We start from the raw sequence: 12,258 nt of genomic DNA on the forward strand, positions 1-12,258 counted from the left end.
ATTATATTTAAGGTAAAAACATAACACTGATCTTTAGAATAAAAAAATGAACATCTCCATCATGTATCTTTGTTCCCAATGATCTCTTTCAGTTAGATCTGTGAAATAATACAGAGGGCAATGTCAATATACCCTTCATTTCAAAGGCCAAAAAAATAGGGATTAAGCAGTGAGATCATTTCTATTAGATTTTATATTAGTATCAATTAATGAGTTAGTCAACCTTAGTTGATTGTTTTTCTAAGTGAGTATCAGTTAATTTAATCTCACCCAAATGAATGGGTCTATTCTGGTTGTTCAATGTGATAGAGAAACTCTGCAGGTAAGAAGTATTCAAGGTATTCTACTGTATCTGGGGTAGTGTCATAATGGTAGTGTCCACCTCCTCCATGATAACTGAAACAATGAGTGTGCTTCAACTGCAAATCAAACCCTGGGTCTCTGGAGACAGAAACTGGCAGACAAACCAAAGGAGCCTTCATCTCATGAAAATGCAACCATTTATTCACCTCTTCATCAGAGTTCAATGAGCAGGAAGAAAATTCTGCAGGCATAATGTGAGTCTTCACTTTTCCCTTCTGAATTACAAAAGTACCTCCCATCCCTACGGGCTTACCTCCATAATGTTTTTCAAGAGTCTGTGTCATACAAGTCCCAAAGTTAAGCTTTCCAGTTCTTCTTTTGTCCTGCACCTCAACGACCTTTCCAGATTGGCCCTCACTGGCAAATAGATTAGCCAGTAGTGCAAACCCAAAGTCATGATATTTCTCACTATGTTTCTCCAGTAGGCACCCTCCATCTGCAGGGTTAACATGAGCAAAGGGACTTCCATTCACAAGAGGTTTGTGTTCACTTTCTGTTTGAATAACTGGCATAAACTCAGAATTGAATCCAAGAGTCTGAAATGGGCCTGCTCCCGCACCAAGAATAAAAGCCCCAGGAGACTGGACTTCTTTTGCGATCTTATTTAGATCATAAACCTTTTTTTTTTTTTTTTTTTATTTACAAGAGGCAGTAAATAAGGCACACCTCCTACGTCTGTAATTCTAGTTTTCCCACAGATGCCTTTTACAGGAAAGGTAAATGGCTCCTTAGTCAAATCAGGGCAATCAGCTATAGAGACCTGGACATCAGCAAAGTTCTCCTTCAGCCCCTTCTGCAGAACTCCAACAAGCTCCTCTAGACTTGGCACATGGGAAGAATACTCAGCACAAGCCATTTTCTTTCTTCCTTAGGTGCGAGGATGTAGAAAATAAAGCTACTGTAGGCTGATTATCACAGGAGTTCACAGTGCACTGAGCTTGAACAGCTGCTGCTCCGATTGGTTAGGGAAGCGTACACCTGAAGCCTCCACTTGCCTCAGTTTTTACTGTGTTGATAGTTTCCTTTGCTGTGCAGGAGTTTTTTGGTTTGATGTTGTCCCATTTGTTTATTTATTTATTTTTTTTTGTTGCTGGGGCTTTAGATGTCATATCCAAAATATCATTATCAAGACCCATGTCAAGGAGCTTTGTTCCTTTGTTTTCTTCTGGGAGTTTCATGTCTTGTGTTTAAGTCTTTAATCCATTTTGTGTAATTTTTTGGTGAGTAGTGTAAGACATAAGTCCAGTTTAATTCTTTTACATGTGAATATCTAATTATCTCAGTACCATTTATTGAAGACTGTCTTCTCTCTCTTGAGGGCTCTTGGCTCCCTTGTCAAATATTAGTTTACGTTATATGTTTGGGTTTATTTCTAGGCTCATGATTCTGTTCTGTTGGTCTATTTGTTTTAATGCCAGTACCATACTGTTTTGATGGCTATTGCTTTATAGTAAAGCTTGAAATCAAGAAGTGTGATACCTTCTGCTTCGTTCTTCTTTCTCAGGATTTCTTTGGCTATTCGGGGTCTTTTAGGGTTCCATATAAATTTTAGGAGTGTTTTTTCTACTTCTGTAAAAATTGCCTTTGGAATCTTGACAAGGATTTCATTGAATCTATAGATGGCTTTTGATAATATTGACATTTTAACAATGTTAATTCTTTTAATTCATGAACACAGATATCTTTCCATTTAGTTGTGTCTTCAATTTCTTTCATCAATGCCTTGTAGTTTTCAGCATAGAGATCTTTCATCTTCTTAATTGAATTTATTTCTAATTTATTGTTTGATGCTATTATAAATGGTATTGATTTATTTATTTCCTTTTCAGATATTTTATTGTTACTGTATAGAAACACCACTGATTTTTGTATGTTAATATAGCTTGCAACTTTACTTAAATTATCTCTAACAGTTTTTGGTTGAGTCTTTAGTTTTCTATATAAAAAATCATGTCATTTGCAAATAGAGACAACTTTGCTCCTTCCTTTCCAATTCTGATACTTTTATTTCATATTTTTGCCTGATTGCTTTAGCTAGAACTTCCTCTACTATGTTGAATAGAAGTAGTGAGAGTGGGCACCTTTGTCTTGTTCCCGATCTTAGAGAAAAAGCTTTCATCATTTCACTACTGAGTATGGTGTTAGCTGTGGACTTGCCATACATGATCTTTATTATATTGAAATATGTTCCTTCTATGCCTAATTTGTTAAGACTTTTTATAGGATAAATGTATGTTGAATTTTGTCAAATGCTTTTTTGGCATCTATTGAGATGATCATATGATTTCTTTTCTTTCATTCTATTAATGTGATATTTCATATTGATTAATTTGTGTATGTTTCTTCTCTGGTATTGACCTTTTCTGGTTTTAGTATCAGGATAATGCTGGCCTTGTAAAATGAGTTTGGGAACATTCCCTCCTCTTCAGTTTTTGGAAGAATTTGAGAAGGACTGGTGTTCATTCTTCTTTAAATATTTGGTAAAATTCACTAGTGAAGGCATTTGGTCCTAGGCTTTTCTGTTTTGGGATATTTAAAATTACTGATTCAATCTCTTTACTAGTAATTAGCCTATTCAAATTTTTTATTTCTTACTGATTCAGTTTTGGTAAGTTGTATGTTTCTAAAAATTTCCCATTTCTCTTAGGTTGTGCAGTTTGTTGGTGTACAGTTGTTTATAGTGGCCTCTCATGATCCTTTGAATTTCTGTGATATCAGTTGTAATGTTTCCTTTTTACAATTTTGTTGATTGGAGTCCTTTTCTCCTTTTTTTCCTTGGTTAGTCTAGGTAAAGGTTTGTCAATTTTATCTTTTCAAAGAACTAAATTTGGGGGAGTAGGTATAGCTCAGTGGCAGAGTGCATGCTTAGCATTCATGAGGTCTTGGACTCAGTCCCCAGTGATACCATTAACAATAAATAAAATTTAAAAAAAAATAGTACATTCTTACTGCAAGTATATCCCAAATATCAAAGGATCAACTTTTAGTTTGGTTAATCTTTTATGTATATTTTTTGTTGTCTAGTTCATTGATTTCTGCTCTAATCTTTGTAATTTATTTTCTTCTAACTTTGGGCTCAGTTTTTTCTTATTTTTCTAGTTCCTTTAAGTGTAGAGTTAGGTTGTTTATTTGGGATCTTCTTAATGTAGTTTATTCCTATAAACTTTCCTTTTAGAAGTGCTGGTATGTTGTGTTTACATTTCATTGATCTCAAGAAATTTTTTAATTTCCCCTTTAATTTCTTTGATCTGTTGATTGTTCAGGAGAGTATTGTTTAATTTCCATGTGTTCATTAAAATTTCAGTTTTCTTCTTATTATTGATTTCCAGTTTCATGCCATTGTGGTCAGAGAAGATGCTTGGTATGATTTTAGTCTTCTTGAATTTGCTAAGATTTGTTTTGTGCCTAACATATGCTCTATTCTAGAAAATGTTTCATATGCTTTTGAGAAGAATGTGTATTCTTCTGTTGTTGGAGAGAATGTTCTGTCTACGGCTATTAGATCCATTTGGTCTGTAGTGTTGTTCAGATCAACTGTTCCATTATTGCTTCTCTGTCTGGATGATCTATCCATTATTGAAATTATGGTATTAAAGTCCCAACTATTATTGTTTTACTGTATTCTTATTTTAGCTGTTAGTTTTTGCTTTATATATTTAGGTACTCCAATGTTGGATGAATAAATATTTATAATTGTTATATCTTCTTGCTGTGTTGATCTTTATATATAATGACCTTCTCTCTTTTTACCATTTTTAGTTTAAAATCTATTTTGTCTAATGTAAGTATAGCTATGCCTGCTTTCTTTCTGGTTACCATTTGCTTGAAATATCCTTTTCTGTCCTTTCACTGTTAGTTTCTGTGTCTTTAAGGCTAAAGTGAGTCTCTTGTAGACAGCATATTGTTGGATCTTGTTTTTCTTTTTTAATCCATTCAGTCTTTTGATTGGAGAATTTAATCCATTTACAATTAAAATAATTATTGATAGGTAAGGACTTAGTAGTATTGCCATTTTGTTAACGTTTTCTGGTGGTTTTGTAGATCCACTGTTACTCGTTTCTTATCTTGCTGTCTTTTTTTGTGTTTTGATGTCTTCTGGTATCAGTATACTTTGACTTCTTGATTGTGTTCTTTTGTGTAATTACTACAAGATTTTCCCCTGTAGTTATCGTTAGGTTTACATAAAATATTTTAAACTATCAGCCTATTTTAAACTGTTAACTTCAATGGAATTCATATACTTTACACTTCTACTTTTTCTCCCACATTTTAATATTGTGTTACTATTAACAGATAGTTGTATTTATGGTTGTTTTTACCACTTAAATTTAAACTACAGCTGTGAATTTATGCATCTTCATTACCTTGTTGCAGAATCTACCTATGACTATGTATTTACTGTTACCAGTGAGATTTATACTACTTATTTGTGTTTTTATGATGTTAATTATCATTCTTTTACTTGCACCAAAGAACTCCCTTTAGCATTTTTTGTCTCCTTTAAAATTAAACAGATTTATTTTCAAAGTGATAAGAAGTCAGAATTTCAAGGCTTTTCATAAAAGAGCAGTCCCCTTCCCTCATTCTCAAGCAGTAGCCACCCTATATTCTTTCGAATGTTTTCCTTTACTTTCTTTTTAAAGTTTTTATGCAATTTTAAGTCTTACTTTCCTTTTACAGTTATTACAAAATATTGACTATATTCTCTGTATTGTGCAATACCCTTTAGCATTTCTTACAAGGCAAGTCTGGTGGTTATGAGCTCCTTCAGCTTTTGTTTGTTAGGGAAAGTCTTTATCCTTCCTTTATTTCTGAAGGACAGCTTCATCAGGTATAGAATTCTTGGTTCAAAGTTTTTATCTTTAAATATTTTGAATATGTCATTCCGTTCTCTCCTGACATGAGAGGTTCCTATGAGAAATCTATTAGTCGTTCTACAGGGTCACCTTACATGTAATTTCTCTCTTTTCTCTTGCTACTCTTAAAATTCTCTTTTTTGTCTTTGACTTCTGATAATTATAAATTATGTTTCTTGGTATAGCCCTATGTGGGTTTAACCTATTTGAGGAACTTGTGACCTCATGGATCTGGATGTTCCTTTCTCTCCACAGGTTTGGGAACTTTTCAGCCTTTATTTCTGGAATTCCCACAATATGAATATATTTTTTTTATGTGTCCCATAATTCCTGTAGGTTTTCTTCACTCTTTTTCTTTCTATTTTCTTTTTGCTTCTCTGACTAGGTAGATTTCAGTGTCCTGTCCTTCAGTTTACTGATTCTTTCTTCCACATGATTGAGTCTATATTTAAAACTCTATTGAATTTTTCAGTTCAGTAATTATATTTTTTAACTGTAGGTTTCTTATTTTTTTTATTTGTTTTTCTTTTTGATGGTTGCTATTTCCTTGTCACACTTCTTGTTTTGGTCATCCATTGTTTTATTTACCTTAATATTTCCACCGATTTTGTAATTGAGACAGCTATTGGTCTATTAAGTTTTTTTTATTTATAGGAATAATACATAACTGAAGAAATTTTGGAGGATATTAAAGGACAAAGAGCAAGAGAAGTTTATATAGTTCCACCATCTAAAAGTAGCAATTGTTAATGTTTCAGTAAATTTTTCTTTATTGTAGTAATAATAAAATACCTCTTTTGGTATTTTGTTTTTTTCAATCAAGACTGTATCACAATATATAAAATAGATAAACAACAAAGTCCTACTGTGTAGCACCAGAAACTATAGTCAATACCTTGTAATAGCTTATAAGGAAAAAGAATATGAAAGGAATATATATATATATATATATAACTGCATCACTATGCTGTACACCAGAAACTAACACAACATTGTAAACCTACTATACTTTAATAAGAAAAAATTTTTAAACGACTATATCACAAAATGATATAAAGCGTTTTGACTATCATTATTTAATGGCTATAAAATACAAGAATCTTTCATTTGTTCTGAGGAATGCATTGCTAAAGTCCCCTAAAATTCACCTCTCAATTAAGTTAATAATATTCACATAGGAATAAATAGAAAGCTATGGGTTTATTTATATTTAGTGACCATCTGTTGTAATTTAAGAACAGATTAGTAGCTTTAATTTGGAGCCACATCCACCACAGATTTTTAAAAAAGTTTGCCATCATCCCTAACTAGTTATGTAGTGCTTTTTGCAAATCAAGCATCTGCAGTGTCTCTCCTTGTTTACTTTCAATACTTGTTTACTCGTGCCTTTTTTGTTTTGTTTTCCATATGTGTCCTGAGATACATAGGCCTTCTTAAGGGGTAATTGACACTTTTGCTTCAGTTAGAATGTTATAGTGTTCATTGGTTCCAGACATAAAATTTTGTATTCATTTTATGTTACTTGATTTAGGTTAATCATGATAATTATGATTCTATCTCTTTTACCACAGTAATTGGTTCAGGTGGGAATTGAAACTAAGCTGGCCCAGAGACTAGCCTAGGACTGTGTTCTGTGGTTGAAGATAAAAAAACAACTTTCTCTTTTTCTGGATTGTATAACAGTTGGAGATAAGGCTGCAGCCATTATCCTCTGATGAAGAAAGCCTGCCTGTAAAAGGAATTGACACATGGAAGAGAACAGGGCTTAAAGAATCAGAGAGACATAGAGTTGAAATCATGATTAAGTCACATCTGAAGCCCAGTCTTATTCTAAAGTGGTGCTGTTTAACCCTGTGTACACTTTGGAAATTATCTGGGAACCTATAAAATAATTATATAATATACGTGTGTGTGTGTGTGTGTGTGTGTGTGTGTGTATACACACACACATACATATCTGGAGTACTCAAGACCATTTAAAACATCATCTCTGGGGAGGGAGGCACTGGAATTGGGATCTGGGGAAAGACATTTTTAAAAACCTCCCCAGGTGATTCTAAAATACAGACAGTGTGAGAACTATTGCTTTTAATTTTCAGTAATATAAGCCCATAATTTTCTTTATTATTTAAGTCTACATATGTTTCTTCTTCTGTTATATGCAACTGAAATCAATCTCAGTAATGCACAAGGAAAGGAGATTTCATTAGAAAAACTTAGGAAGGAAAGTTAGCATGAAAAACATCAGTGAAGAATTCCTATACTAATATCCCAGACTCCAGCTAGGCCTTAGGACTCATTAAAAGAATTTAACAATTATTCAGTTCAGTTTGTTAGGAAAATTGGAAAAAAAGGCAATGGTGCAAACCATTGCAATGAGACAAGAACATGGTAAGTCTTATTAAGAAGATTTAAGTATGGGTTTATAAAAATATTTCTATTTCATATTGGATGGTTAATGGAGTATACACAGAACTAGACCTACATGCTCCAAGATCATTCAGTTGGACAAGAAAGAGATATTTTGTCATAAAGTTGACTGTATCCCTTGAAAGATTATGTATTCATAGACTGGATTTATAATTTTTTCTTTTACATTGTAGGTCTATAGACTTTTTATTTCCTTTAGAGTATTTTAAGGGCAGATTAGTTACTTCCAAGGAGATATTTAGTAACAAACCCTTCTTTTATGTTTTACTGGCAAAATGGTACAGCATTTCTTCTGTGCTGCTGGGTCATCATCATCATCAGACTTTATTTCAGTCACTTAACTGTATATCAGAACTGCATTTTCTTTTGGGTTATACCTTGAGCCGAATATTTTTCTGATTTTTGAAACAAATACCATATTCTTATTTTCTGCTTGAGTGGTGTGACTTCCTAATTTAGCATTTAATCACATTTATTTAAAAATGTGAATAAAAAACTCACAGGATGGCCGAAAAACATAAAATTGAGACTGCAAATGACATCTTGTGACTTTTGGGAATTTTTTCTTGGCCTCTGAACTTCAATTTTGTTTTTTAAACCAGTATAGAGATCCACTTCTTACTCTTTCTCTGAGCTGCTTTTGTTCCCTAGTCCCAGGCTGACTGTTATTCTTGGGATCTAGGCCTTTGAATAGGGATACCAGTATTGGAAAATCTGTGCAAATTTCCTGAACTAGCATTAATTTAGATCAAGGAAGACTTCAATCCAGACATGTAAACTAGTAGGCATAGAGATGACTGAGGATCACATTAAGCATTATCTCATGTAAGTCAGCAGCTAACGTATGTGGTTGAGACTGAGTAGAGCAGTGAACTGGGAATCCTGAGATAAATGAACCAAGAAGAGAAACGTTGAGCTCTTGGAGATGATCATAAGGAAAGAGAGGAGCTAGAAGGCGAAGTTATAGCCAAAGTAGGCAGGAGGGAATTCTTACTTTAGAAAGTAAATTATTTTAGAAAATAAATTTTATTTTGTTGAAACTAGGAATCAGAAACAGTTGCTTTGGTTTGAATGGCCTGTTTTCTAAGTCATACAAAGGGCAGTTGTACTACATTTTATTTTTTCATTAATGAGTGTTCTGAGAGAAGATGATAATATTTTTATGAGAGAAATTACCACCTTAAATTTCTTTTTGAATCAATGTAACATAAATATTATAGCAAGAATTTGTGAATTATATACATTACAGAAAAATTGTGAAAAATAACTTCAAATAATATTTAGAAATGAATTTATTCATAAAACATACCTTTTAGACTATGGTTCACCTTTCATAATTTCATAAGTAGGACTTTTAGGAACTTAGGTTTCTGCAAAGTGCCCTACATTTTAATTTCTAACAGGTAGACCTTTATACTCGATGTAATTGAATAGCTACTTTGTTGTTATTGACACAGGAAAAAAAATACATGTTTTGTTTTCCTCTTTTGATTCTCTCTTTTATTCTCCATTGATTTTTTATTCTTTCTGTTACTGATACCAGGACCCATCATCTTGGGTTTCCATATTTATAAATGGTATACTTTAGGGGACTTAGAAAAATGCTTAACACATATGTGGCAGAAACTGCCATCCGTCTCCCTTAACATTTATTCTCCCCCATCTCTTTATTAGCAGAACCTGACTCTTTTGAACCAATAATGCATCATTTGTAGCTAGATGTTTTCAATGATTAAGTTCTTGCCAAAGAAAGGTAAATTGAATTTACGTATTAACTCTGAGTCCAGTTTTCTCCTTTGTAAAATAGTCTTCTTATATGTTACTGACACTTGCATTAAGTTTCTTCACTCTTGAGAAATTTCTTTAAAAGAGAGGATGTGACCTTTTCTTTTCCATTTCTTGAACAATGAGGACAAGTGCCTCACCTAGGGACTGCAGGGCAGTGAACTGGAAGAACTAAGATCTCTGACAACTGTGAGGAGATTGATAGCATTCCTGGATTTCCTACTCCTAGAATTATTTAAAATGAAAGAGAAATAGCTTCTACCTTACTTAAGATGCTGTATTTTGTATTTCTATGTTAAATGCAATCTATATTTTGGTTACCAAATGGTTCCATATGAGTGACATTTTCATTAAAATGGTTCAGTCCAAAAGAACATTTTGATCCTTTTTTGTGTCTTTTTTTTCTGTGGTTCCAAATAAATAGTTATTATAATTCTTTATGTAGAATTACACTTATTCTTCTCCCAGAAGAATTCTCTTTCACCGATGCTTTCCTTACAGGTCATACTCACATCATGTGATACTCCTGCCACATGCAGTCTACTGAGGAACGTAGTTGGCTTTCCTCTCTGACTGGGAGGAGGTAAATAGGTAGTATCTGAATATTGTGATCAGAGGAGAAACGTAGAGCTATAAACCTCCAAAAATGAAAAACAATTTTGCCACCAGTTGTATTTTCTTAACAATCCTCCTAATCACACTCTTTTGGAGGTTCTATTTTTTTTTAATATAGAGAAAAATAGGGCTCAGTTTTCTTAAGTAACTTGCCCACATTTTTGTAGTTACTAAAACTAAGTTGGGGCTTAAACACTTATTATCTGATTCCAAAACCCATGATTACACCTCTACATTTTGTTGTGCAAAGATAATGATAAAGTGTGATAAATGCATCGGTAGAGAAAATTTTGTAGAAAACTTGACACCTGATTGGAGTTATCTAGATAACCTCTGTAGTGGGGAGCACAGGGTGGGGACCATGGGAGTAGGAAGGTAGTTCAGGTAGAGGAGATCTCCACTGCATACCAGGTAGCTGGTGTTGGGGAAGTATTGTTCTAGTGAAAAGGACAGATATGAAAGTCTCTGGTCTCATGGAGCTTACTTAAGTTTTTCTCTGGTTTTGTGGTTTAGTTTATTTTTCTTTCCATTCAAATGAAATATTGTTCTATTATTAAGTTTATTATTCCTTCAGAGGTTTATGTAATTCCAGTGCAGAAAATAATCCTCTTCATTAAAAAAACAAGACTGAATAATGAAGTGCATGAGAATTTTTATGTTCTTTTCCTATCCCATGAGGTATTTTTCTCTTTATTATAAGAAAATGAATAAGAGAAAGATACATTTTTGAGTTTCAGATGGGACAGATAATACCCAAAAGAAATATACATACAAAGCAATAAGTTAATTTTTGCCACAAAATAACAACATATTCATTATTAACAGTTGCTAATATTTGGGTATGTTATTTCTTCAGTTGCCTGCTTTGATAAAGCTTTATTTCTTAAGAGTGCACCTTTGATTTTAAATGGAATAGTCAGCCCTCTTTATCCATGGGTTCTTCATCCTTGAATTCAACCAAATGCAGATGGAAAATATTTGGGAAAAAGAACCCAGAAAGTTCCAAAAAGAAAAGCTTGCATTTACCCCATGCTGGCAACTATTTACATAGTATTTACATTTTGTTAGGTATCATAAGTAATCTAAAGATGATTTAAAGTATTCAGGAGGATATGCAATGTTATACGCAAATACTGTGCCACTTTCTATAAGGGACTTGAGCATTGTGGATTTTGGTGCTCTTTGGTTATGGAAACAATCCTCCACAGATACTGAAGAATGACTGTATATTAACACAAAGTGAGAGAGTATTACTAATCTTAAAATGCCAGATTTTAGGCAAAGCTCTTCCGTAACATTTACAGCAAGGTGAGTTTGGCATGTGTGTGTCTACCTTCCAGTTGCTTGAGTTTCTCTTATGTTTCTTCCATAAAAGTCTGTTTGTTTATTTAATAAACTAATCATCTTATACAGATAAACTAGCCATGACCCCAAAATGAGATTAAGTAAGTAATTTAAACACAATAGTTGTCTGCAATTAATTACATCACATTATGGCATTCCTGAGTCACTCAATGTTAAATCTTACTTTAATACAGTTCAAAATTACATTACTTACCTTCTATGAAAATAAGAATATCCTTTTAAAAGTATGGATTACAGTAATTTATTAAAATGATCTTATTTTCTATGCTTATTTGATGCCTAGAAAACATGACTTCAACTGAAGAGGAAAAAGTTATTTTCTTATTTCAAATGTATTATATGTAACAGAGTTAATAGTCACCTTAAAGTAGAACATTTTCTGAAGAATGTCACTGTGACTCTTGATTTCCACAACTAAAAACTGTCGTGTATTCTTCCTCCTCTTGGGCAGTGTCTTTTTGTCTGTGTCTGTCTGTCTGTCTGTCTGTCTGTCTGTCTGTCTCTCTATCTGTCTATTTAGGTGATACTTCATTGTAGTTTTGATTTGCATTTCTCTGATAATTAACGATATCGAGCATGCCTATTGGCCATTTGTATGTCTTCATTGGAGAATTGCTTGTTTAGGTCTCATGCCCATTTTTGGATTGGGTTGCTTGTTTTTTTTTGTATGAGATTTTTGTATATTCTGGAAATTAAGCCATTGTCAGTAGCATCACTTGCAAATACTTTCTCCCAGTCTGTAGATTGTCTTTTTGTTTTGTTTATGGTTTCCTTTGTTGTGCAAAAGCTTGTAAGTTTAATTAGGTCCTGTTTGTTTATTTTTACTTTTATTTATATTGCCTGG

At 33.0% G+C, this 12,258-nt stretch overlaps 1 protein-coding gene and 1 pseudogene across 1 annotated transcript in view; one reads left to right on the forward strand and one right to left on the reverse strand.

Moving 5' to 3' along the window:
- The window catches only part of STPG2 (sperm tail PG-rich repeat containing 2), a 443,917-nt gene that overhangs the window by 120,311 nt on the left and 311,348 nt on the right, over positions 1–12,258 (forward strand). The gene's annotated exons all lie outside the window — the stretch shown is intronic.
- Positions 285–1,558, reverse strand: LOC105067885 (ester hydrolase C11orf54 homolog pseudogene; annotated as a pseudogene).

Source organism: Camelus bactrianus, chromosome 2, assembly GCF_048773025.1.
Source record: "Camelus bactrianus isolate YW-2024 breed Bactrian camel chromosome 2, ASM4877302v1, whole genome shotgun sequence".
Taxonomy (NCBI): Eukaryota; Metazoa; Chordata; class Mammalia; order Artiodactyla; family Camelidae; genus Camelus; species Camelus bactrianus.